We start from the raw sequence: 26,628 nt of genomic DNA, 5'->3' as shown, positions 1-26,628 counted from the left end.
CTCCCAATACGACCCTCAACAGTTCACTACGCATTGAACAAATCCGCCACAGAAAGTAGGGCAGTGGCCTTCTGCTCCAACATGACAATGCATTGCTACATTCCAGCCACCAGACCACCATCGTGCGTGAACTAGGGCTTACTGTGCTGCCACATCCTCCACATTCACTGGATCCGGCTCCTAGCTATTAGGCCTTATTCGACTCATGAAAGAGATCATGCTGGATAGATCACTACTAATGGCTAACTTCATGCAGTTCTTCACCATTGGCGCTGGGATAAACCGACAGAATGGTTTGCTACACAAATACAGAAACAGCCGGACTGATGGAGAAAGTGCATAGACATTGGCGATGAATATCTGCGATATAATCTACATTCGCTAGTTCAGTAAATTGCTCTTGTGATCACAAAGAAGTGTAGTGCCAATCACTTTTGAATGCTCCAAGTATTACTGGCCACTGCCCGGAACACGAGTGGACCAGTGACATATATTCGTGTACATATAACGATCGCGGCAGAACTACGAATATATATTATGAATACAGTGTTGTATTTTGGTAGTTACACTCCTGGAAATGGAAAAAAGAACACAGTGACTCCGGTGTGTCAGACCCACCAAACTTGCTCCGGACACTGCGAGAGGGCTGTACAAGCAATGATCACACGCACGGCACAGCGGACACACCAGGAACCGCGGTGTTGGCCGTCGAATGGCGCTAGCTGCGCAGCATTTGTGCACCGCCGCCGTCAGTGTCAGCCAGTTTGCCGTGGCATACGGAGCTCCATCGCAGTCTTTAACACTGGTAGTATGCCGCGACAGCGTGGACGTGAACCGTATGTGCAGTTGACGGACTTTGAGCGAGGGCGTATAGTGGGCATGCGGGAGGCCGGGTGGACGTACCGCCGAATTGCTCAACACGTGGGGCGTGAGGTCTCCACAGTACATCGATGTTGTCGCCAGTGGTCGGCGGAAGGTGCACGTGCCCATCGACCTGGGAGCGGACCGCAGCAACGCACGGATGCACGCCAAGACCGTAGGATCCTACGCAGTGCCGTAGGGGACCGCACCGCCACTTCCCAGCAAATTAGGGACACTGTTGCTCCTGGGGTATCGGCGAGGACCATTCGCAACCGTCTCCATGAAGCTAGGCTACGGTCCCCACACCGTTAGGCCGTCTTCCGCTCACGCCCCTACATCGTGCAGCCCGCCTCCAGTGGTGTCGCGACAGGCGTGAATGGAGGGACGAATGGAGACGTGTCGTCTTCAGCGATGAGAGTCGCTTCTGCCTTGGTGCCAATGATGGTCGTATGCGTGTTTGGCGCCGTGCAGGTGAGCGCCACAATCAGGACTGCATACGACCGAGGCACACAGGGCCAACACCCGGCATCATGGTGTGGGGAGCGATCTCCTACACTGGCCGTACGCCTCTGGTGATCGTCGAGGGGACACTGAATTGTGCATGGTACATCCAAACCGTCATCGAACCCATCGTTGTACCATTCCTAGACCGGCAAGGGAACTTGCTGTTCCAACAGGACAATGCACGTCCGCATGTATCCCATGCCACCCAACGTGCTCTAGAAGGTGTAAATCAACTACCCTGGCCAGCAAGATCTCCGGATCCGTCCCCCATTGAGCATGTTTGGGACTCGATGACGCGTCGTCTCACGCGGTCTGCACGTCCAGCACGAACGCTGGTTCAACTGAGGCGCCAGGTGGAAATGGCATGGCAAGCCGTTCCACAGGACTACATCCAGCATCTCTACGATCGTCTCCATGGGAGAATAGCAGCCTGCATTGCTGCGAAAGGTGGATATACACTGTACTAGTGCCGACATTGTGGATGCTCTGTTGCCTGTGTCTATGTACCTGTGGTTCTGTCAATGTGATCATGTGATGTATCTGACCCCAGGAATGTGTCAATAAAGTTTCCCCTTCCTGGGACAATGAATTCACGGTGTTCTTATTTCAATTTCCAGGAGTGTATTTTAGTAGAAAAGTAGCGGGTATATCCGCTGGTGACACAGACAGCTACGGTTTGGGAGTGGCTACGCTATAGGAGCGCGTGAGGAGTCGTCGCTGTCACTGGGATGTGGTGGGGAGACGGCTGTGGGTCGCTTCCCGACCTGGGGCGCCTGGCTGGCTTCCCCGGCTGTGGCCGCGTGCCTGCGGCGCCCTGGCGTCAGCGCTCAGCTCCCACACTGCTAGGGCTGCCCTGCCGCAAACACTGGCTGCAATCCGCTTGTGTCAGCTCATCTCTTACGGAGCCACTAACACCGCCCCCCCCTTCCCAACACATGATAGAATCGGACTCCCATGAAAAAAAAAAATAATAATAAAAACAGCCAACAGCCTGACGTAATGTTTTCTACAGTTATATAATTTTGGATGTGCATTCCTCGGTATATGGGACCACTGCTTGAAAAATGTACTGCGAATAGAGTTCAGCGGTAATCGATAAAGTTCTTTTCCTTTCATGCGGTCTACACCTACCTGCTGGCTACCAGTGCTTTCAAACATCTGCCCACCACACCTCTGTCGAACGGCCGCTCTTTACAACCTCTGTCAGCAAGTTTCTGAAAACAACTCGATCCCTCTCCGTGACGATTTACTATCACTCTCCAGGAAATGCCTCAAATCTAGAAGACCAGCATATGAAATGGGAGTCCAAATGCGACCAGGACGCAGAGTGGAAACGTGAGTGTCAAGCTACAAGAATCCGAAACCACGAACTTGTAGGCAAACCAACAGTTACAGTTCCAGGCTTCCACCAACCAAGGGAGGTATGGGTGCAGTTAAACAGATATCTGACTGAAGAGGGTAGGTGCAAATACAACATGCAGAAGTGGGGCTTTTCAAGTGACAGTGTGTGTGACTGTGGTGACACCCAAACAACGGGCCACATTGTGTATGAATGTCCAATCAGACGCTTCCCTGGTGGCACTGAGAAGCTCCATCAAGCATCCCACGACGCACTCCGCTGCATTGAGTTCATCAACTTCCGAGTGTAGTCTGAGCCGTTTTAAAACTTGTGTACTATATATAGTTTCACATGTTCATTTTTATACATATTTCTTTGTTTTGCTAAATGTGTATTACTGTAATTAATGCATACGATAATAATAATAATTTTATTAAAGGGGTGGGTGGGTGGTGTCAGCGATAAAAAGTTTAGAAATGGTTTGAAATTATGTATCAAGTCCGTCGGAAGTCGCTAACTGCTCTCATTCTCGAATGCTGAATGAATAATTTAATACTTGACTAATTGTGTTAAAGATTTAACATAAGATTACAGCTCTTAATGAGTGGATGGTAACAGCATTTAAATTTTTAATTTCAATCTATAATAATTATATGAAATACTGAATATCAATTTTTGTTGCCTCTGGAAGCCGTTGGATGGGCAGCCTGCAACTTGAACGGCTGATCGTAACTGTTTGATTATACACGGTATTTAAACCGCCCTTACCTATTTATTTGTTTTATGCAACCCAGTGCCTTCAAATATGACATGCAAGATTTTCATATTCTCTTGCTCGCTATGTGCAAACTATTAGTCCTACAAAAAATGAACAGGGCCATTTTGTAGCAAATTTAATGTAGTTAAATTTTATTCTGGGATACGTTCTTGCTACAGGCCGTAGTTTTAGGATTATTCGAGAAAAACACACAAAAGTGACCTTCAAACGCGATTTTCTTGAATAACTCGAAAACCATGGCCTCCAGTGGAAACATATCCCAGTATAAAATTTAACTGCATTAAATTTCCTTCAAAAAGATTCTGTTCATTATTGCTGTAGGACTAATAGTTTAGACGTACCGAGCTAGAGTATATTAAAATCTCGCGAGTGTCTCTTGAAGGCATTGGTTGCATAAAACCTGTTGGTAGAGGCAACTGAATCAATCTGTATGTCAGTAAGCAATTACCACAACTCACAAAACCAAGTCACTGCTCCGAGAAGAAGCGAGTGGTCAGCAGACAAGTCTGCTTGTGGCCTCATCATCCCCTCACGGATGTCTTATAGAAGCGCTCCTGGTCTCCATGTAGATACCCTATATCGCGGAGAGAAAGGACAGTAATCTGATAACCTCACACTCCTTGCTGATGACTCTGTTCGTACGGGAAAGTACCATTACTGAGGGACTACAGCAGGACTTCAAAGAATTTCTGTGTGTTGCGCTGAGTGACAACTCGCTTAAAATGTGGATAATGTTGATGGGTATGAATACGACAAATTAATGTTCCAATAATTAACTGCACGTGTTGTGAATGTAATTACTCAATGCCACTATTAATTCAGCCAATACATCTACGGCAACAGAAAACGATTTCCCTACCATAGTTAGTCAATGCCATCTGATTTGTACGCTTGGATTTAAACACTTGAAACTTTCTGGCAGATCAAAACTGTGTGCTGGACCAGGACTCGAGCTAGGCACCTTTGGAAGGTAGAAGATGAGGAACTGGGGGACGTAAAGCTGTGAGGAAACCTAGAGTTACGCGTCGGTAGCTCAGCGGGAAGAGTACATATCCACGAAAGACAAAGTTTAGGGGGTTCCTAAGTTTCATATCAGTGTACACTCTGCTGCAGAATGAAAATTAATTTTGGAGTTTAACAGTTGTTTTTCAGGGCGCTCTGTAACAGAAATGTTGCAACACAATAAGAAATAACAAGTAACATTTGTTAAGAGTATATACAAATGGAACTCATCTTTGGTGCAGTTGCCGGCCGGAGTGGCCGAGCGGTTCTAGGCGCTTCATTCCGGAACCGCGCTGCTGTTACGGTCGCAGGTTCGAATCCTGCCTCGGGCATGGATGTGTGTGATGTCCTTAGGTTAATTAGGTTTAAGTACCTCTAAGTTCTAGGCGACTGATGACCTCAGAAGTTAAGACCCATAGAGCTCAGAGCCATTTGAACCATTTGTCCCCTAGACCTTAGAACTACTTAAACCTAACTAACCTAAGGACATCATACACATCCATGCCCGAGGCAGGATTCGAACCTGCGACCGTAGCGCTTCGCGCGGTTCCAGACTGTAGCGCCTAGAACCGCTCGGCCACTCCGGCCGGCTCGTGTTAGGCGTTCTTGATGGAGCGCCTACTGTCGATCTTTGGCTACATCTGTGCCTACCAGTGTGCTGGCGACAGCTGACACCAGCACAGTGGCAGCCTCTTGCAATGTTTGTTGTGTACGTCTTGCTTGGTACAGAACAATATGCTGCTTGATACAATAACGTTAATCAAATATCCACTCATAGTGTTTTGAAACAACATGTAATGGAATGCGCACATAAAACAACTAGCTGGGAGGCGAATGGGCGACTACAGTTTATTGGGTTTGTATTTGGAAAGGTTAACACCCCTATTAAGGAGGTTATTTGTGTGACCCATTCTTACTTGCATGTGTTGGAATTCGACAGCGACAAAATTGTGGCGTATCGGGACTGCGGTTTATTCTTCATAAAATTGCTGCCCTCCTTGGCTGTGATCCCAAGACTGACATACTAATATGAAATCGATGGGTTCTGGAGGGCCATACTGAACGCCGTGCAGGATCTCAATGCCCCCCCCCCCCTCCCCCCCCCCCCCCCGACTGGCGCCTGAAAGGGCAGACTTATTATTCGACTGGGTGTGCAGGATCGTAAAGCTACGTCACGTGTCAGGAAACAGGCATGTCTGTAGCAACGCATGTATCCATATGGGCTGTGCGCCAAAGTCTGAAACACTATGGACTGTCGACGCAGCGACCAATATTGCGGCTGGCCTTGACGCTGCCACAGAGGGAGATGCGCTGGCAGTGGCGCGCCTGACGACAACACTGAGCATCCGAGTGGCTCCTCGTCGTCTTTTCATACAAGACAGATGTGAAAATTACCGAACTATGCGTTTAATAAGACGTCCCCAAAATGAGATCGATAGGAAGTGCAAAATGACTAACCAGGGATGGCTAGAGGACAAATGTAAGGATGTAGAGGCTTATCTCACTAGGGGTAACATAGATACTGCCTACAGGAAAATTAAAGAGACCTATGGAGAAAAGAGAATCACTTGTACGAACATCAAGAGCTCAGATGGCAACCCAGTTCTAAGCAAAGAAGGGAAAGCAGAGAGGTGGAAGAAGTATATAGAGGGTGTACACAAGGGCGATGTACTTGAGGACAATATTATGGAAATGGAAGAGGATGTAGAGGAAGATGAAATGGGAGATACGATACTGCGTGAAGAGTTTGACAGAGCACTGAAAGACCTAAGTCGAAACAAGGCCTCCGGAGCAGACAACATTCCATTAGAACTACGATGGCCTTGGGAGAGCCAGTCCTGACAAAACTCTACCATCTGGTGAGCAAGATGTATGAGACAGGCGAAATACCCTCAGACTTCAAGAAGAATATAATAATTCCAATCCCCAACAAAGCAGGTGTTGACATATATGAAAATTACCGAACTATCAGTTTAATAAGTCACAGCTGCAAAATACTAACGCGAATTCTTTACAGACGAATGGAAAAACTGGTGGAGGCCGACCTCGGGAAAGATCAGTTTGGATTCCGTAGAAATATTGGAACACGTGAGGCAATACTGACCTTACGACTTATCTTAGAAGAAAGATTAATGAAACACAAAACTACGTTTCTAGCATTTGTAGACTTAGAGAAAGCTTTTGACAATGTTGACTAGAATACTTCCTTTTAAATTCTCAAGGTGGCAGGGGCAAAATACAGGGAGCGAAAGGCTATTTACAATTTGTACAGAAACCAAATGGCAGTTATAAGAGTCGAGGGGTATGAAAGGGAAGCACTGGTTGGGAAGAGAGTGAGACAGTGTTGTAGCCTCTCCCCAATGTTATTCAATCTGTATATTGAGCAAGCAGTAAAAGAAACAAAAGAAAAATTCGGAGTAGGTATTAAAATCTACGGAGAAGAAATAAAAACTTTAAGGTTCGCCGATGACATGGACTTGGAAGGACTTGGAAGAACAGTTGAACGGAATGGACAGTGTCTTGAAAGGAGGATATAAGATGAACATCAACAAAAGCAAAACGAGGATAATGGAATGTAGTCAAATTAAGTCGGGTGATGCTGAGGGAATTAGATTAGGAAATGAGACACTTAAAGTAGTAAAGGAGTTTTGCTATTTGGGGAGCAAAATAATTGATGATGGTCGGAGTAGAGAGGATATAAAATGTAGACTGGCAATGGCAAGGAAAGCGTTTCTCAAGAAGAGAAATTTGTTAACATCGAGTATAGATTTAAGGGTCAGGAAGTCATTTCTGAAAGTATTGGTATGGAGTGTAGCCATGTATGGAAGTGAAACATTGACGATAAATAGTTTGGACAAGAAGAGAATAGTAGCTTTGGAATGTGGTGCTAAAGAAGAATGCTGAAGATTAGATGGGTAGATCACATAACTAATGAGGAGGTACTGAATAGAATTGGAGAGAAGAGAAATTTGTGGCGCAACTTGGCTAGAAGAAGGGACCGGTTGGTAGGACATGTTCTGAGGCATCAAGGGATGACCAATTTAGTATTGGAGGGCAGCGTGGAGGGTAAAAATCGTAGAAGGAGACCAAGAGATGAATACACTAAGCAGATTCAGAAGGATGTAGGCTGCAGTAGGTACTGGGAGATGAAGAAGCTTGCACAGGATAGAGTAGCATGGAGAGCTGCATCAAACCAGTCTCAGGACTGAGGACCATAACAACAACATTAGTCCTGCATACAGCAACATTACAGGCCTATATGTGCACCGCGGTTCTGAGGAGAACGAGTGCTCCCAGCACGTAGCATGATGCTATTCCGTATCATTGGCTACACATGACGATTACCTCTGGTTTGAATGGCCGGCAACCTGGACAGCAGTTGCTATTCTGACGCGTTAAGATCGGTGGCTGTTCCTTGCCTTTGAGGTTGCGTGACGATAGTTTTCAACAAGATAACGCATGACTGTATACTGGCCGTGCTGTCCTGACGTACCTCGATACGATGGGTGTTCAACTGTTGACCCAACAAGCGCGTTCTGTAGATCTCTGAAACACTGAAGATATCTTTTCATGGGTAAATGAGACTACAACTGATAAACCTTTGAATATAGAAGAAGCATGAAGTGATATATCTATATCTGTCATGCAAGATCATTTCGCCTTGATGTCTAGCGGCTTTAGAACCACTGTTGCTCTCTGAGGTGATAGCTCCGTGTACTAAATTATGCACTCTGTGTATCGCGATATCGCCTAAAATTTTAATCGTACTTTCTTTCCACAACAGACAGATGGCTTACTGAAAAGGGAAATATTTAGACATATCAGCACAGGAGCTGACCCAGCGGTGCCACAGTGCTACTCGGCACACAGTCACAGCTCGTAACCCTAGACCAGCGCCATGTCGTACTACGTTATCAGTGTAAGCACAGTCTAACAATAGAACGTGAGCACTAGCTTGGGGCCTGACGTCGTCTCCGCGGTTGCCGCAGCTTAACCTGCCATTCGTATGCCGCATCCTGTTTGCTTGCAGCGGCTGCCAGAGATTCTAAAAACGCACACTGTCAAACCCAAAGCGTTGGTGCACTTACTTGCGTTTCGGCTCCAATACGTCATATTCAAATTGCACACTGTAAATAATGCAAGTAAACTGCCATCTATATTTTTTCAGTGTGGAAAGAGAACAAGCTGCACCCCACCGAAAATAACTAATAGCGTTGTAAATGCTTCCGAAGTATTTTCTACAGAGTCTTCATATTCTTCATATTCCGAATTACGCTCAGATCAAAATGTTGCTCTGAGCAGAATACACCTAGATACTTGCACTGGTCGTACATATTCTGCTTTAGGAATCAGAAAAAATGCTTTTTTTGTATTCATCTAATGCTTCCACTTTCAAGTTATTCGAACAAAAAAAAGATTTTGGAAAATTGGTTAACAAATGTCCCCTATAAATTCGCTTCAGTAGCATAAAGCTGTCACTTTTCTGAAGTTCATAATATATCGGTGCTAATTACTAGTGATACCTACAAGGATTAACTGGTCACGCATGTTCTGGTTTAGGAATCAGAGAAAAATTCTTCTATTTATATTCAAGTACAGTTTCCAAAAGACATTCTCATGTTGGTTGAATGATCCATATTTTAAAAAAATCCAGTTTACAGAAGTGCCCAATATTTATCTCTACAGAATGAAAGTCCATTAAAAGCCATTTTCATAAGCACAGAGTCTCTCGCTATTAACGACTGGTGTAACATCACAGGAAAAACAAAAGTCAGCTCTGAGAATTTTTAACGCGAAAGCATCGAGATTGGAGCTGTGTGCCTGTGATCTCTGTGACACAGTGAAGTAAGTCAAAAAACTTATGTTTTTGCCACGAATCGAACCAGTCATAAAATTGTACGTATAATGAAAGAGAAAGAAATTTCTGAATATTGCTTTACTTGTGCCTCACGACAGATGTATTGGTGAAGTTTACAGTTTCTATGAGACTACCATCGTTTTACGAAGTCGTCCGAATGCGAAAAAAGGAAACAAGCGCACCTCACCGAAAATAACTAATAGCGTTATCTTGAGCCTTAACACCACCAGCTCATCGAAAGACGAAAATTATGTATGGAAAGTAAGGAACTTGTACCTATGAGAGTAACTACTTGCAGATATGTCACTCTGTCTTCAGGCCACGAGTGACCTACCGGGACCATCCGACCGCCGTGTCATCCTCACTGGAGGATGCCGATAGGAGGGGCGTGGCGTCAGCACACCGCTCTCCCGGCCGTTATGATGATATTCTTGACCGAAGACGCTACTATTCGGTCGAGTAGCTCCTCAATTGGCATCACGAGGCTTAGTACGCCCCGAAGAGCGGCAACAGCGCATGGCGGCCTGCATGGTCACCCATCCAAGTGCCGAACACCCCCGACAGCGCTTAACTTCGGTGATCTCACGGGAACCGATGTAGCCACTGTGGCAAGGACTTGCAGACATGTCAAAGAACAAAAATAAAATAAAATCTGAGACCTGTTACTACCATGTTGAGATTTCTGCCAGATACTAGGAAACACCACTAATATTTGTGAACCAGTATCTTTCATGAAATTTTGTCGTATAACGAAAAAAGCGGTACTGCAAATGTGATTTGGATTGTTTTCTGAGTCGTATGTCTTTGCTTTTCTTTAACGTACTGCTGCGGCCAGCGAGAAAAGTGTCTGTGTAATACAATATTCGGAATTTTACGCCTAGGGCACCAGTGATCATCTTGGCGTACGGTGCCTTTTCCCGCTTCTGCAATTTGTTAATAGCGACTTAAAGGCAGAGTACAATAAGTGGCTCCATTGTACAGTATGGAGAGAATGAGTGAATGGACTATTTTTGGACATGGGTGACAGGAACATATTGGAGAAGGATAAATTGTCACTGCGTCAGCAGTATACATTCGGGAACCACGAGATTTGTTTGGGCGGTATTTTGTTACGACTGTGCACGAAAAATTATTTATAATGGTTTGAAATTTCACATATATGTGAAAAGCAGAAGAAATTTAGGAAAGAACGTAACGACCTCAGTATTGCCATATCGTCCCATTCCCAACTATGTTCACCGAGCGAGGTGGCGCAGTGGTTAGCACACTGGACTCGCATTCGGGAGGACGACGGTTCAATCCCGTCTCCGGCCATCCTGATTTAGGTTTTCCGTGATTTCCCTAAATCGTTTCAGGCATGGTTCCTTTGAAAGGGTATGGCCGATTTCCTTCCCAATCCTTCCCTAACCTGAGCTTGCGCTCCGTCTCTAATGACCACGTTGTCGATAGGACGTTAAACACTAACCACCACCACCACCCAACTATGTTCGATGTGTTTTGCTAACAGTTGTTTAACCGCTTGCTATCGGAGTACTACACCGTAGTCACCAGAAAAATGTACGACTGCAACGAACTTAATAATGGAAATAAGAATAATTTTCAGAAAGAATTAAAGTCACTTACTTTGCTTCAGAAAGGTGTCCACTATTCAGCAATACACATTTTCAATATATGCTAGCAGCCATAAAAAGTTTAACTAATAATAATGTTCAGTTTTGAGAAGAATCAAAAGGATTTATCGGTGGCCAGTTCCTTCTCCTACACTGATGAATTTATTAGCAGAACTGATTGATGTGTGTGTGTTATTAATAATATCATATAATGTGAACATTGCTACAATCTGACTCCTGTACAAGTTTTGTGCAGTGATGCGTTCATTGTAAATAAATGCTGTAAAGTGTTTTTGTTTTATTTATTTTTTATTTCATGATGCGTGGCTACAGTAGCCTAAGAATTATCATAAGCACATAACTGTACTGTACATTAATATTTGGTGACAAGTTTTAGATCCTTTTAAATGTAAATAAGATAAAGATTCCATATCTCAAGCTAAATTTCATTTCCGATCTGTGGAAGGTACATTAGCATATCTGTTCTTACTTTTTTAATATTTATTGCATGTTCTTGTTTTCTGAAATGTTCCACATCCCAGAGGATCATCTTACAGTAGATTAATTGGAACGAAAAATACGTCTAATCTAATTAAATGGAATCAAATCTGATAAGGCCGACCGCTGTGGCCTTGCGGTTCTAGGCATTTCAGTCCGGAAACGCGCTGCTATTACGGTCGCTGGTTTGAATCCCGCCTCGGGCATGGATGTGTTTGATTCCTTAGGTTAGTTAGGTTTACGTAGTTCTAAGCCTAGGGGACTTATGACCTCAGGGTGCTTAGAGCCATTTGAACCATTTTGATCATGTCTGATAGGGAGTATGGATATTAACAATGCCTCATGTTAAACAGACGTAGCTCTCGGGACTAAATATAACGGGCAGTCAAATGAAGACGAGGCAAATGGAAAAAATTAAGTAAATTGTTCATTATTTCAAAAGTAATACATTTAAGTCTCTGTTAGAGAAGACGGTAAACTGTTTATTACTTCACAAGTAATTGAGTTATATCACTGTTAGAGAAGACGGTCAGTGCCTTCATGGAAAAATGTTTGCCATTGCCTATGGGATCAGGATTTTACCCACGCGTGCACCTCTTCGTCTGAAGCAAATCGACGACCACGGATGTCTTTTTTCACGACTTCAAACATAAGAAAATCGCTTCCCAGCGAAAGTTCTGCAGCGTAGACTAAGCAAGCTTGGCAACATGGGGGTCCGTCTCACACTGGGATTAATGTTTTAAAAATTATGGCAACAGGTTTTGAAAAAATAAACAGTTTACTTACTTTTTTCCCGCCTGTATCCGTTCCATGTGACTGTCTTCTTTCATAACTCAGTCCCTTAAAGGAGCACACTGGTCGGTTTGAAGCACAGTAGACGCTGTAGAACTGGTACCAGAGGTTCACGTGACCCTCCACCGAAGATATGTCATCGCAGTGAAGTGGTGAGTAAATGCCCGTCGATCGTATGGAACAGCGCAGTTAGGTTGGTCGAGGTGGTGCTGTCACAGAATGGCAGAAAGGAACTACAGCGTGCCCATGATCACACCGCGAATGAAGTTGCGCGCTTTGTTGCTGTATCAACGCGGACTATCCAACAAGTCTATATGAAATTATGAACCCATCGTAGTGATGTAAGAAGAGCGGTCGTAAAAAATCGTAACCGATAGGTACCTGACACGAGTATCATCCCTTGTCAATGACAATACTTTTCAAACTCACCATAAATTGAAACTTCCTGGCAGATTAAAACTGTGTGCCCGACCGAGACTCGAACTCGGGACCTTTGCCTTTCGCGGGCAAGTGCTCTACCATCTGAGCTACCCAAGCACGACTCACGCCCGGTACTCACAGCTTTACTTCTGCCAGTACCTCGTCTTCTACCTTCCAAACTTTACAGAAGCTCTCCTGCGAACCTTGCAGGACTAGCACTCCTGAAAGAAAGGATATTGCGGAGACATGGCTTAGCCACAGCCTGGGGGATGTTTCCAGAATGAAGGTAGGAGACGAGGTACTGGCAGAAGTAAAGCTGTGAGTACCGGGCGTGAGTCGTGCTTGGGTAGCTCAGATAGTAGAGCACTTGCCCGCGAAAGGCAAAGGTCGCTAGTTCGAGTCTCGGTCGGGCACACAGTTTTAATCTGCCAGGAAGTTTCATATCAGCGCACACTCCGCTGCAGAGTGGAAATCTCATTCTGGAAACATCCCCCAGGCTGTGGCTAAGCCATGTCTCCGCAATATCCTTTCTTTCAGGAGTGCTAGTCCTGCAAGGTTCGCAGGAGAGCTTCTGTAAAGTTTGGAAGGTACGAGACGAGGTACTGGCAGAAGTAAAGCTGTGAGTACCGGGCGTGAGTCGTGCTTGGGTAGCTCAGATGGTAGAGCACTTGCCCGCGAAAGGCAAAGGTCCCGAGTTCGAGTCTCGGTCGGGCACACAGTTTTAATCTGCCAGGAAGTTTCGTATCAGCGCACACTCCGCTGCAGAGTGAAAATCTCATTCTCACCATAAATTGTTGGATGGAGTGAACGAGGTACCGACCGAATACTGCGAAGGGAGCTACATGTGACAGACGCTTTGAGACGGGTACTTGTCGAAAGACCATTGATCAAGCAGCAAGTAAGTGCGCACGTCTTTAGTGAGGCAAACAACACAGAAATTGGACAGTAGACTTGTAGTGTGGTCCGACGAGTCGCGATTTTGCCTCTTTTCTGATGATGCAGGCTTCGGATGCACAGACATCCCAATGAGGGTTTTAGCTCGTAGAGTCTGGAGGGCGCTGTTCTGGCTGGGGATAGTTCCGTGATATTTTGAAGTGTTTTTCCTGTCACGGCTTGACCCGCCTCATTCAGCTTGCCTTGAACGTGAACCAGAATCTCTATTTCAGCATTCTAGGTGTCCAAGTGTAGCCATTTCTACTACATCTTCATGATAAGAATGATGTGAACACTCCCGTCTTGCAAGATTATATTAGCCCTTATTAAAGGGCCGCATACATACATTCCTAGTTTGACGAACACTCAGGCAATCTTCGCATCTGGACTGGCATGATAAATCACTTGATGTTAATGACGCAGAAAATGTCTGGGACGATATGCAACAGAGAGTGAAACTTAGCAGTGAACACCCACCAAACTGATATCTCCAAAGTGCCTACGAGAGACGTTAAAAAGTTGACGAACTGCTGTGGAAAAAAAAAACTGTACGTTTACAAAATGAAATCAATATTAATGGAGTTGTTCCAACGGTGAACTAGTTTCTTCATACCTGATGCAAAGAAGCTTTTGTCTTGTTGTTTGAGCCACTTCCCACAAATTCTTCGATCTTCCCGTTGTTGTCGAACTTTTTCCCCGTAATGCCTCCTTGAGTGACCAGAGAAATGAAAATCCGAGGGAGCCAAATTGGACTCTAGGAAGTATGAAGTGTTATCTACAAACATATTTTATCAGTGGTTTCGTGGGTTACCTTGGCAGTGCGAGGGCGACGATTGTCGGGCAGTAATATCGCGCCTTTTGTTCAAGATCTGTGGCCTTTTAATCTCACTGCTGGATTTACTTTGTTGATCGGTTTGTTTGAGTAATTGCGTTGTACCAGTTATGAATACCCTTCTCAGAGAAGTCCGCCGCCTGACTTGTTAACCACTGCATCACCACTGTTTTGACTTCGTCATCGTCTTGAAGACGCTGACCGCCCAGGTGTTTATTCAAGTGCGGGAACAGATGGTAGTCACTGGGCGCAAGATCGGGGCTGTACGGAGGATGATATAGAGTTTCCCATCGAAAAGATGTGATGAGATCTTTGGTCTAATTCGCCACATGCGGACGGGCATTATCTCGCAGCAAAACGATGCCGTTGCTCAACTTCCATGGACTGTTGCTTTGATTCTGGTATGACGTAGGCCACCCATGTTTCATAGCCCGTAGCAATTTGGCTTAAGAAATCATCACCGTCGTTGTGGTACCGCTCAAGGAAAGTCAATGCACTGTCTAAACGTTTGGTTTTGTGTACATCCGTCAACATTTTCGGTACCCAACGTACGCACAATTCTCGGTAATTCAAGTGCTCGGGCACAATGCCATAAAAAACACTACGAGAAACATTAGGAAAGTCATGCCGCAAGGAGGAAATCGTAAAGCGTCTATTTTCTCTCACCTTATTGTCCACTTCCTGCATCAAACTTTCATTAACGGACGAAGGACTCCCACTCCGTTGTTCATCATGCACATTTGTGCGGCCATCTTTAAATGCTCTCACCCACTTTCTTACCATTCCATCACTCGTAATGTTTTCTCCGTAAACTGCACAGATCGATGAATATCGATCGCTTTTAGGCCTTTAGCATTAAGAAATCTTATAACAGTTGGCGGGACTCGCGATATCTTAAACACCCAGTACACAACGTAAACAAGGAAGAATCAGACTGTAATGGCGTCAGTGCGTAGATTAAGGTACAGGCTTTCATGTAAAAATAAAATTATTGAGATATCTTAGCATGTCTTTTTTTTAGTTTCAAAACGGTACTTACTTAAGAAACACGCCTCATGTTTAACGTGATGTGTCGGTACATAGCTAAGGTGTAGGCAGCCGGTGGCGATGTTCAGATTCCTGCCGAGTGATGCACTCTTTTCACTCGCAAATGTCGGATTGAGGGCCTGCCTTCAACGTGAAAACCTAGTGGATGGATGCAGATTAGTTGCTGTTTGCCTGCCCCATCCTGTGGCGCAGCTCCGTCCATTTTGCAAGACTGGATTTCCATTCCGCATCGGCCCACCCTGATCGTAATGCCGCCGCCAATACTGAATGGAAGCCGCAGCTCGCCGCTATTGCGGGATGACCTGAAATGTTTCTCCTTGCGGAGAGCTCATTGAGGGCAGTCATTAAATTTGCTCTTCTCCCTGTACCCGAACTCGCCCCGTTCTCTTTCTCGCTCGCTGCCCGCGGCTGGTCTCACCCCGCCAGCCATCGACCGCTGCAGAGGGAACGAGGTCAGCTCCGCGAATGGCCCTCGAGGGCTGAAGCCCGCGCCGCCAGAGCGCGTCCCTTCCTGCTACAGTGTAAGGCATGTTACCATAACTAGATGCTCTTGAGGAGACCGACCACTGTGAAGCTACTTCCCGAAAGAAACACGAAAAAAATAAAATAACTGGAAAACTGCGAGTAGGACTCTGAGGGTTCTGTACAAACTTTTACTTATGCATGTACGTAATAATAATAATAATAATACACTCTAAGACAAGAAAGGACGCATCACGAAGGAATTATCTGAATGCGATGGGAATCGGTAGATGTGTTGTACATGTACAGACAAAGAACTGATTACAGTTTCAGATAAACTGGACGATTTGTTCAATAGAAAGAGCTTCATAAATTGAACAAGTCAGTGATGCGTTGATACACCTCTGGCCCTTATGAAAGCAGTCAATCGGCTTGACATTGGTTGGGTTGTTATATGCATTCCTGAGGGATATTGTGGCAAATCCTGTCCAATTGGCGCTTTAGATCGTCAAAATCCCCTACCTGAAATGCGCCAAATATTACCAATTGAGTAGAGACCTGGCGACCTTGCTGGAGATGGTGGGGTTCGGTAAGCACGAAGACAAACAGTAGAAACTCTCGCAGTGTGCGAACGGGCACTACCTTGCCTGCGAAGAAGAGCAACAAAATGGCCGTTAGAATACCCTCGGCGTGCCGCTAAGCTGTAAGGGTGCCGTGGATGGCAACCAAAGCGGTCCTAATATGAAAATTGTCAGGTCGTATGGCCGGCGACACTCTGGTTGGTATCCGACCACAGTCCGGCCGCTCCCCAGTCACTTCTTTAGCCTGGAATCCCATTGAGTGGAGCAGAGTTGTCTTCAGTGATGAATCCCACAACTAACTGAGCTCCGATGACCAGCGCAGCGAACACGTGTTGGCAGATGCCCCACATGGCAGTGAGATACCACCCTGACTGTGGCCGCCGTACGGCTACAACCAGGAGTGATGTCTGGGGTGATATTTCTTTTCTTAGCAGGACCCCTTTCATTGTCATCGACGGCACCGTTATAGGCTATCCTGGCGCGTACATTTCAGCAAGATAATGCCCGTCCGCACACGGCGAGATTTTCTATCGTTTGTCTTCATGCTTGCCAAACCCTACCTGGCCAGGAGGGACGCCGAATCTCTCCTCAATTAAGAAAGTTATGAATATTATGGTCAGGGCCTTCCAACCATTTCGGGACTTCGACAATCTAACACGCCAATTGGACAGAATTTGGCACGATATTCATCAGGAAGACATCTAACAATGCTATCAATCAATGCCAAGCCCAATAACTGCTTGAATAAGGGTCATGAGTGAACCAACGCATTATTTACTATCTTAGTTTCTGAACATCTTTCTGTTTAAAAAAGTGTCCATTTTTTTCTGAAATTGTAATAATTTGTTTGTGTCTCGATATATATCACATCTACCGATTTCCGTCCCATTCGGATGATTCTTTCGCGATGCATCTTTTCTTTGTTTTGTTTTGTTTTGTTTAATAACCTCGTGTGGCTCAATAGTCTCGTGCTAATCCTTCTGTCGCACGCCACTTCGGTGGCTTGCGTGTCTCTAACTCTCAGTTTAACACGGAACTCGTATCACGCGTCGTTTCTAGCCACTCCTCACTTCGTTCAGGGGACACGGAGACCTACCGGTTTCTAGAAATGCGCAGTGCTACTACATAAGGCGCGACACATATGTGTACCGATTTTGGTGAATGAGTTTGCGAGTACCTAAATATGTGACATAAATGGCCGTGTCTTTTCAGTGCATTGTCTTCGAATCTTAAATTTTTCACATCGCCAAGAGACCGTAGAAGTTAGTATGTGACATAAATTTCAACATGATACCTGCATCCGGTTCTGAGAAAAAGGAGGTTTTAACAGTAGGACAGACAGACAGATAGACAACAAAATGATCCTATGTGGACCCAGTTTTTACCGAATGATGTACGGAACCCTAAAAAAACAACAAGCATGGCATTAAATTAAACTACAAAGAGTTCCCCATTTTTGACACTTTACAAGTAGTCCGGCGCTTGCCAAAAAGTATTCGGTGATCTAGGTATTTAATTTTTGGCTGATCCTGTGAGTAAATTCATGTGGTAACGAGGATCGAATGTGCCCAGGAACGCAAATACAGTGTTCCGCCATAAAGATATCTTGAAATGTCTAATGTGTAGGGATAAATACTGTGACTATTGTAGTGTTACTTTTCCTGATGCCGCATTTGCCGCCAAATAATTCGGTTGTTTATCTTGTCAGACTTAAGTTAGAAATCAATAATTGTAAAGCTTTCCACTCCTGACAGCGATTACTTTGTGATTTCTAGGTTAACAGAGGCTATTACATCTATGTCGTTGCATCTGAATCACGCCAAACCGACACTGAAGCACAAAAGAAACTGATATAGGCAAGCGTATTCGAATATAAAGATACGTAAAGAGACAGATTACGGCGCTGCTGTCGGCAATGCCCATCTACACAAGACAAGTGTGTGGCGCAGTTCTTAGATCGGTTACTGCTTCAATGGCAGATTATGAAGATTTAAGTGAGTTTGAACGTGTTGTTATAGTCGGCGCACGAGCGATGGGACACGGCATCTGCGAGGTAGCGAGGAAGTGGGGATTTTCCCGTACGGCCATTTCACGAGTATACCGTGAATATTAGGAATGCGGCAAAACATCAAATCTCCGACATCTCTGTTACCGGAAAAATATCCTGCAAGAACGGGACCAACGACGATGGAAGATAATCGTTCAACGTGAAAGGAGCGCAACCCTTCCGCAAATTGCTGCAGATTTCACTGCTGGGTCATCAACAAGTGTCAGCGTGCGAACTATTCAACGAAACATAATCGATATGAGCTTTCGGAACCGAATGCCGATTAGTGTATCCTTGATAAATGCACGGCGCAAAGCTTTACGCCTCTCCTGGGCACATCCACAACGACATTGGGCTGTTGAAGACTGGAAACATGTTGCCTGGTCGGAAGAGTCTCGTTTCAAATTCTATAGAGCGGATGGACGTGTACGGGTATGGAGACCATGGACCCTACATGTCAGCAGGGGACTCTTCAAGCTGATGGATGCTCTGTAATGGTGTGGGGCCTGTGCAGTTGGAGAGATATAGGGTCCCTGATACGTCTAGATACGACTCTTGACAGGTGACACGTACGTAAGCATCTTGTCTGATCATCTGTATCCATTCATTCACGTCCATTGTGCATTCCAACGGGCTTGGACAATTGCAGCAGGACAATCCGATATCCCACACGTCCAGAATTGCTACAGAGTGGCTCCAGGAACACTCTTCTGAGCTTAATCCCTTCCGCTGGATACCAGACTCCCCAGACGTGAACGTTATTGAGCAATCCTGGGATGCCTTGCAACGTGCTCTTCAGAAGAGATGTCCACCCTGTCGTACTCTTATGGATTTATGGACAGCACTGCAGGATTCATGGTGTCAGTTCCCTCCAGCACTACTTAATAGACTAGTCGAGTCCATGCCACGTCGTGTTGCGGCACTTCTGCGTGCTTGTGGGGGCCCTATACGATATTAGGCAGGTGTGCCAGTTTCTTTGGCACTTCAGTCTAGTTTTTAACCGGACACTGAAACAGCTAACTATATTGTACTACACATCAAATTTGCAACACTAAAGTAATTTTCGAACATAAATATCACGCGTTAGAACACAAAGTGCATCGGTTCTTAACTGCAACCAGGCACACTTGATATTTGTCGATTAAAGAGCCATATAAAACGAATGGAAAACAATGGCTAAGGAAACAGTAAGTGTTTTTTGGAGTAGAACCCGAATACGCAATACAGAGGGGGGGGGGGGGGGTAGGGGCATTTGAAAATACAAAATTTACCCCGCCCAGCAGGAGGATGGTTGGGAGATGGCCCGTTGTAGCAGAGGCAGATGTCCCCTTTGCTAATATTAACTTTTCACAGAAAGCATTTTTGTCGTACGAATCGCCATTTCCGAGATATTTAATTGTCTCAAGTTAAAACAAACACCCTGTATATCTCGCTGTATTCTTCTCTGTGTGCTCCTTCAGATCGCTTTTCTTTTCACTTGATGTTTCATAATATGTCTTTTAAGGCGGTCTAGAAATGTTCGATTGGATTTAAATAAGAATTCTGTGCAAGTATCCTCAGGAGCTTTAGAGCGTTGTACAGGACTTCCTAGTATCTGGCCACTGTGCATAGGATCACTGCCTTGTTAGAAGGCAAGTTTTTTTTCTCTTTGAATTGCACGTTTGTCTGCAGTGTATCAGCACATATTCATTACTCTTTATGTAATTCAGACTACTGACACTGGCCGAACTTACGCACCCCAAAACAAAACATTAAGTCATTTATTCGGTTCTTTACGTTGCCGTTGTGCATTCCTCTTGCACCAAGTTGTGTACCTCCCACTAGAACCAGTTACGATGAACTTACTCTTACTTCGTTCTCTCAAAATAAGCATATTCCTGCAGACCTGAGCGTGATATTGACATCGCGTATCAGCCCTTGTCGGTATTGGTTTTATAAATTCATACTTTTTTCTTAGTTAACTACACTTGCTAGGCTCTAAACTGAACACAATTCTCACTGCATTTGCTAATAACTTGATTCCTGTTTTGAGTAAATCTGTAGGTACTTTTGTCGAACTGTTTTTAGTCTCCTACGACTGGTATGTGTTTTGGAGACAGCACCTATTTAATTCTTGGAAGATCTTACTACAATCTGCCATATTTCTTTAATTGACCTGCATTTATTATAATTTTAGCTGCGCGTCATTTAACTCTACGATGTTTTACAACTCTTCACCCTCTCCAACTACTTGTCAACGCCGGCCGCGGTGGTCTCGCCGTTCTAGGCGCGCAGTCCGGAACCGTGCGACTGCTACGGTCGCAGGTTCGAATCCTGCCTCGGGCATGGATGTGTGTGATGTCCTTAGGTTAGTTAGGTTTAAGTAGTTCTAAGTTCTAGGGGACTAATGACCACAGCAGTTGAGTCCCATAGTGCTCAGAGCCATTTACTTGTCAACGTTTTCATGTGTGTCACAATCCTGTTGCCGACAGAAACAGACAGTTATGTGGAACTCCCATTTCCTTGTAGTAGCGTATGGCCTATTTTCAGATTTGTGTTACGTATTTGCAAATAAGTCACGGACAGAATTTCTTAGCCTTCCCAGAATCTTATACTGTCACGGTACTTTATTTCTGAAGAATTGTCATTTTCAGGATTCTCTATGTCACGACACTTTTTGTAAAACCCCTGATACCTTTTATTCACGCTTGGACAAGAACACGTCTCTATGAACTATTAAACGGCGCGTATACACTTCGTTAAGTACGGAAATACTTGTGCGTCAAAAATTGACAATTTTTGTTTATATCAACTTTTATTTCTGATGTTTTTTATTTACATCGAAGACATTTGTTTGAGTTTAATATTTTTAGTCCACATGGAAAATAAATACTACGGTATTAAATATCTGCCTCGTACATTCTTGTTCGCGCAGTGGCTTGTCCTCTAAAGATGCTACAAAGTCGAAATACTGAAGTGCCTGAATACTTTTTACACCCACCATACATGTGTGAGCACTCTGTTAACGCAGTGTGTGTTCAGTCCTGTGTGGGTCTCCTCGCCGTGTATTCCATAGCATTTCTCAGCGAATTCCACCACTCATAATAGTCGCTGTGACACTCACTCTGTTTACGATTCTACGAAGACTCATAAGGCTGACACTGCGCGTTCGGCAAAAATCTGCGCAGAAAAAATCCTGGGTCACAGGACGAAAACGACAGAATTAATCGGAGGAAATCTACCTCGTCTTACTCTCTGCAAAGACTCGGTTCATTCGTCAGCCGTTATATAGTCGATACCAGATCTGCTTTTCTCACAGGAAGAAATGCCATCTCTTTTCGTCTTGTGAAATATCGCGTGTGGTAGAGCCGTTACCGACTGTATAGCTCTACTCAGCTGATGAAAACTTTTGCAAAGCGATGTAAAACAAAAAATAATTTTCCAGTCGATACCTCAAGTGCCTTCCATGCACACTCTAATCATCATATAGAATAATAAGTAGTTGTCTTGAGGACCTTGCTATTTTTTCCGATTCCTAGATCAGGGACAAAAACCATTAATTGATTCAAAACTCAAGCGACCGAAATGGGCTTCTACATCTTAAAATCTGTTTTGATAAAACGGAGTTTATAATTAACAGGAGGCCAGGGCAGGAGGGCTTGACGTAATATCACGCAAAAATCAGGCGGGCAGAAAGTTTAAAAATTCCTATGAGAATGGGTAGAACTGAGCATCGCCGAGAATGAAGCCTTCACACCTAGGATCATTAGGATGGAAATGACATACCAACCGAATGACCTAGCATATTTTGTAGAAAAAAATTAAAAGTTGCGCTTGTTCACTGAAGTTGAATAGAATCTTCAGTAAGTGGGGATCGCAAATGAAAGCATTCAGGAACAAGTGACCTGATACACGGGATCGTTTACAAGGAAAGCCAAAGTTAAAAGCTGGCGAGTTACTGATCGAAGAAATAAAGGAGCTTCACGGGAAACGAACGCGAGAATAGTCGGTGCCATTTAAATCTCTCGGTAAGACACGGATGAAGTAACGTGCTTCCAAGGTAACCTATGGGAAAGAGGAAAAAAGTATGAAGAAGATGACGACGACGTTGGTCTCGAAAGACTATTACAAAATTGCATTAGCGTTGCTGTATTGTCGTCTTAAGTAGCCACCATTGAGATATTTGAGAAGAATTTGTTGTTTACGATACACTGTGAAGAGCTATAGTGTTTTACTTCAGTAAATCGCAGGCACTGTGAGTTGAAGTACTCTGTATTTGGATGAATAGTTGTAGTGAGAGAGCTGCTATTTTAGAACATGAGCGATGCAATTCACACAGAGCATTTGTTTAGGCGTGCCGTGCCGTTGTTAATGCACTTAGCGAGCGGCAGCTTGGTGCGGAAGTCACGGCTCAGGTTACCACTGCTGGCGCCCACGCCAAATACCGAGTGTATACCTAAAGAGGTCAGCTGCTGCAAGGTGGCCGTCCGAGTAACTCGTACCAGACAGTAATAACAGCAAAACCTCTGAGGAGAGCAACTTTCTAAAGGTCAGAATTCAGTTCCGCCAGCTGCGGAAAACATAAATCAGAAGAAGAGCCCTTACATTGCTTTTCTTGTCCAAATATATTTTAGCAAATTACTATGATAAATTTCGTCAGAAGTTGTCCGTGTCAGTAACTTATAGGTCAGGAATGTAGGAATGTATTTGTTAGTAAAACAGCATCTTTAGTCGCTATATTTTGTTGGTCAAATGTTCGAGCAGAGCGAAAACGAGACTCCCTAGAAATTACATAATGCATTTTTGTCCGCAATTTTCATAGCGAAAAAAGAAATAGTTGCTTGAACATAAAGTTATCAGGGTAATTAAAAGAAACTTAATTACTGATTTGAGGGAAGACTGGACTATTTCATGAACAACCATTGCTGACTATATGAATGAAGTGTCTAGTTATTTTGCACATAAAAAGTTAATATCGGTGTGATATTTAAATGTCGATGAAGGAAACAAAAATAATTTTTTAAATAAACCGATTAAATGTCTTATAAAATGATTTATCACAAATTGAGAAGTAATATAGATCAGAAAAGCATTTGACGCACCCTTGAGTGATGGTAGAAATTACGTATACCAAATGAGGAGTCCACCAGACAATATCGTGTAGTACCCTTTAAATTCTAAGCTAAACACTGAACTTTAAATTCTCAATCGATACCTCATTTGTTGTTCATGGTTTCGAGCATCATTTGAAGGCGCATCGAATGTTTATCTAATCTGTTTTACCTCTTACTTTTAGACAAACCATTTAAAAAAACATTTGATAGTTATTTTTCAACTTTTTTCCTGTTTTAATCCTACACATTTCATCGCTACAGCACCATTCCTAAGCACTACACTAACATTTTCTGCGCGTTACACCTAGTTGAATTTATCACCTACATTTGGCCACGAAATGTTCGTCTTCAGCATCAGCAGGAAACTTCCACTTTTGCACTTTCCCTTCAAATAATGGAACATGCTTTTGGCTGTACTGTTACACAGGTGCAAAAATTGTCCACGTAGAGAATGCTGCTGTTGCTCCGAAACGCGTTGAATTAAAACGGGAAAATAAAACATTGTCCCTGCGTATTGATACAAAAATATACCTTAACCCATAATTTAGCACTTTTGTGCCCTCTTCAGTGAGTTCTTTTTTTAGTAATATATGAAAATACGAGTAGCTTTATGATAACATTTGGGATTTAAAGGTTAGCCTAAACACTTTTGGTCTGTTAGAATTGTTTAAAACGGTTAGTTATAGTTTATAGTCCATGATGGTTTTGTGAAACAGTTGGAGAGCAGATGAAGAATTTTGTTTCTTTCGCTGCAGCTTCGCCACGCGAAAATATTTCTCGCCAATGTACTGTCGTTACTTACAACTTGTTTCAGCGATCACGTGATCATCTTCATGTTTCTTCCATGATGAAGAAGCGGCAAAGCACTGATGTTATTTTTTAGTGTTAGTATACACTAATTTAGACATTAAAATTTAAAAAGGAATGTTTATACTCACTCAGTGGCATATTTTTCCGCAGTGCAATTGCAGTGAAAAGAGAGAGTTTTCGTTAAGGCTCTAACTACTAACTCAAAAACATCATATTGTAGCTGTCTGCTCAAGTGGTGTAGACGCTAGCCAAGTATAAATTCACAATACACAGGTCGTCCCAGAAATATTGCTACAGGCTTCGAGTGGTTGTGCAGGGTGTCTTGAGGAACAAATCAATGACAGGAGCCTGTGGCCGGAAACGCCGTCCAACGAAGTTACAGAGCGTCGAAGTTAGAGGCGCCGGCACCTGACACTTGACCGCCCCTTCGGCAGCAAACGCGACTTTGTATTTTGACGGAACTTAGGCGAAACGTCTCGCAACATTGTTTGTCATTCATTGAGCGCGACTGATTCGCACTATCAACAGTGGAGAAGATGGAGCTAGCTGCTGCGAATAAAGTCCTTGTCTCCTATGAATGCGGTGCTATGTTGCCTCAATGGGTAACGGTTTTGGACGTGTGTTCTCCTCTGCAGCTTATTTTTCTCCAGCATTCCGAGAAACATGCGAGATTTCAGAGAACTCCAAGAAAAAAAAAATAGCGGTGAATGGAAACGCATGTTCAAAACTGTAATCCACCGAGGCAACATAACATCGCTTCCATAGGAGAGAAGGCGTTTCTCTGCGTTAGTTAGCTCCGTCTTCTCCACTGGCGGCCATACAATCAGTCGCGATCGCTCAATAACGAGCAACATCACGAGACGTTCCGGCTATGATCCGTCAATGTACAGAGCCACGTTTGCTGCCGAAGGGTAGCCTAATGACAGGCGCCGGCCACTTTATCTTCGACACTCTGTAACGTCGTTGGATGACATTTCGACCCACGGGTTCCTATTCTATATTTGTTCCTCTAGACATATTGCAGAGCCTGTCGAAGTTTGTCGCAACATTTCTAGGACACATTGTATACAAAAAAGTTTTAGAACTAACTTTGCCAGCATGTTTAATCACAAATCGTCTACAAATAAGCCTCGTTACGGTATGCGAAAGAGGTTAGTTGTGGCGTCACTATCGTTTTCTTCCTTCCCTGTTCCATTATCTAAAGGTGCGTGGGAAGAATGACAATAGGTAAGACTTCACACATGTTCTACTTCCTCTGATTTTCTTGTTGTCGTCATTTCGCAAAACCTGTGTGGAAATAGTATACCTCTTCATTCTTCTCGGAATGTACGCCCAGATAGTTTCAACAGTAAACTCTTCTGTGATGCCCAATGCGTCTCTTGCAGCTTCTGCCTCTGTAGTTTGTTTACCGTCTCAGTAACGCCCTCGTGCTTACTAAACGATGCCATGACGAAACGCGCCGCTCTTCGGTGCATCATCTTGTCGCTTCTACTGATCCAACCTGGTAAGGGTCTGAAACTGACGAGCAGTACTCAAGGAAGGATCGAACTTTCCTAGATAAATTACATTTTGTATCTTCATCGCATTTTGTATTTTCAGATCTTATCAAAATGAGAACCTCCTGATGGTGACAAAAACGTAATGAAATACATTCTGGTAGGAGAAGTAAAACTGTAAGTATTTTTTGGTTCCAAAAACTGGCGGAATCCAATCAAATAATTTCTTCTGCAGACGCGACTGACAGTCATGACTCCTTCGACTAAGGTAAAGGTAAAGTTCCATGTTCTGGCTCTGAACGGCCCAATCGGGTACGACAGACCACCATTTATTCTTCTGTCAGTGGCGTTATCGGACTTTATGGGACGGACATGTGGTCAGCACACCGCTTTCCCCGTCGTTGACGGGTTTGTTGACCTTGGAAGCGGCACTTCTGCTTCAAGTAGCTCCTCAGCTGCCCCCCTGAGGCTTAGTGCATCCCGGTCCAGTCCTTCTACCAAGGAAAAGTCACTAGCAGTATCAGGAAACATCAAACCTGGGTCGTCCTCATGTCAGCCACCTTGTAACCTTTCTATAAAATGTTTGTCTATATGTGTCAATGCTGCATATTTTGTTTACCAAAACTTTCTCCTCGTGTAACGTGTGTTTTAGGAGTTGCGTTTAG

General features: G+C 44.1%; 2 protein-coding genes across 4 annotated transcripts in view; one reads left to right on the top strand and one right to left on the bottom strand.

Annotated features, from left to right (window-relative positions):
- Positions 1-26,628, top strand: part of LOC126354424 (tubulin polymerization-promoting protein homolog) — a 284,058-nt gene that overhangs the window by 72,571 nt on the left and 184,859 nt on the right. The gene's annotated exons all lie outside the window — the stretch shown is intronic.
- LOC126354422 (tubulin polymerization-promoting protein homolog) overlaps positions 1-26,628 on the bottom strand; it is a 391,584-nt gene that overhangs the window by 331,101 nt on the left and 33,855 nt on the right. Inside the window, exon 2 of one of the 2 annotated variants that reach the window (XM_050004053.1) lies at positions 12,237-12,451. The exons of the other annotated variant lie outside the window; for it this stretch is intronic. The gene's annotated coding sequence lies outside the window, so the exon portion shown is untranslated. The remainder of the gene's footprint in view (positions 1-12,236; positions 12,452-26,628) is intronic. 2 annotated transcript variants of the gene reach the window in all.

Source organism: Schistocerca gregaria, chromosome 3 (assembly GCF_023897955.1).
Source record: "Schistocerca gregaria isolate iqSchGreg1 chromosome 3, iqSchGreg1.2, whole genome shotgun sequence".
NCBI classification, from domain to species: domain Eukaryota; kingdom Metazoa; phylum Arthropoda; class Insecta; order Orthoptera; family Acrididae; genus Schistocerca; species Schistocerca gregaria.
The sequence above is the reverse complement of the archived record's forward strand: the minus strand, read 5'-3'. Positions and strand labels throughout refer to the sequence as shown.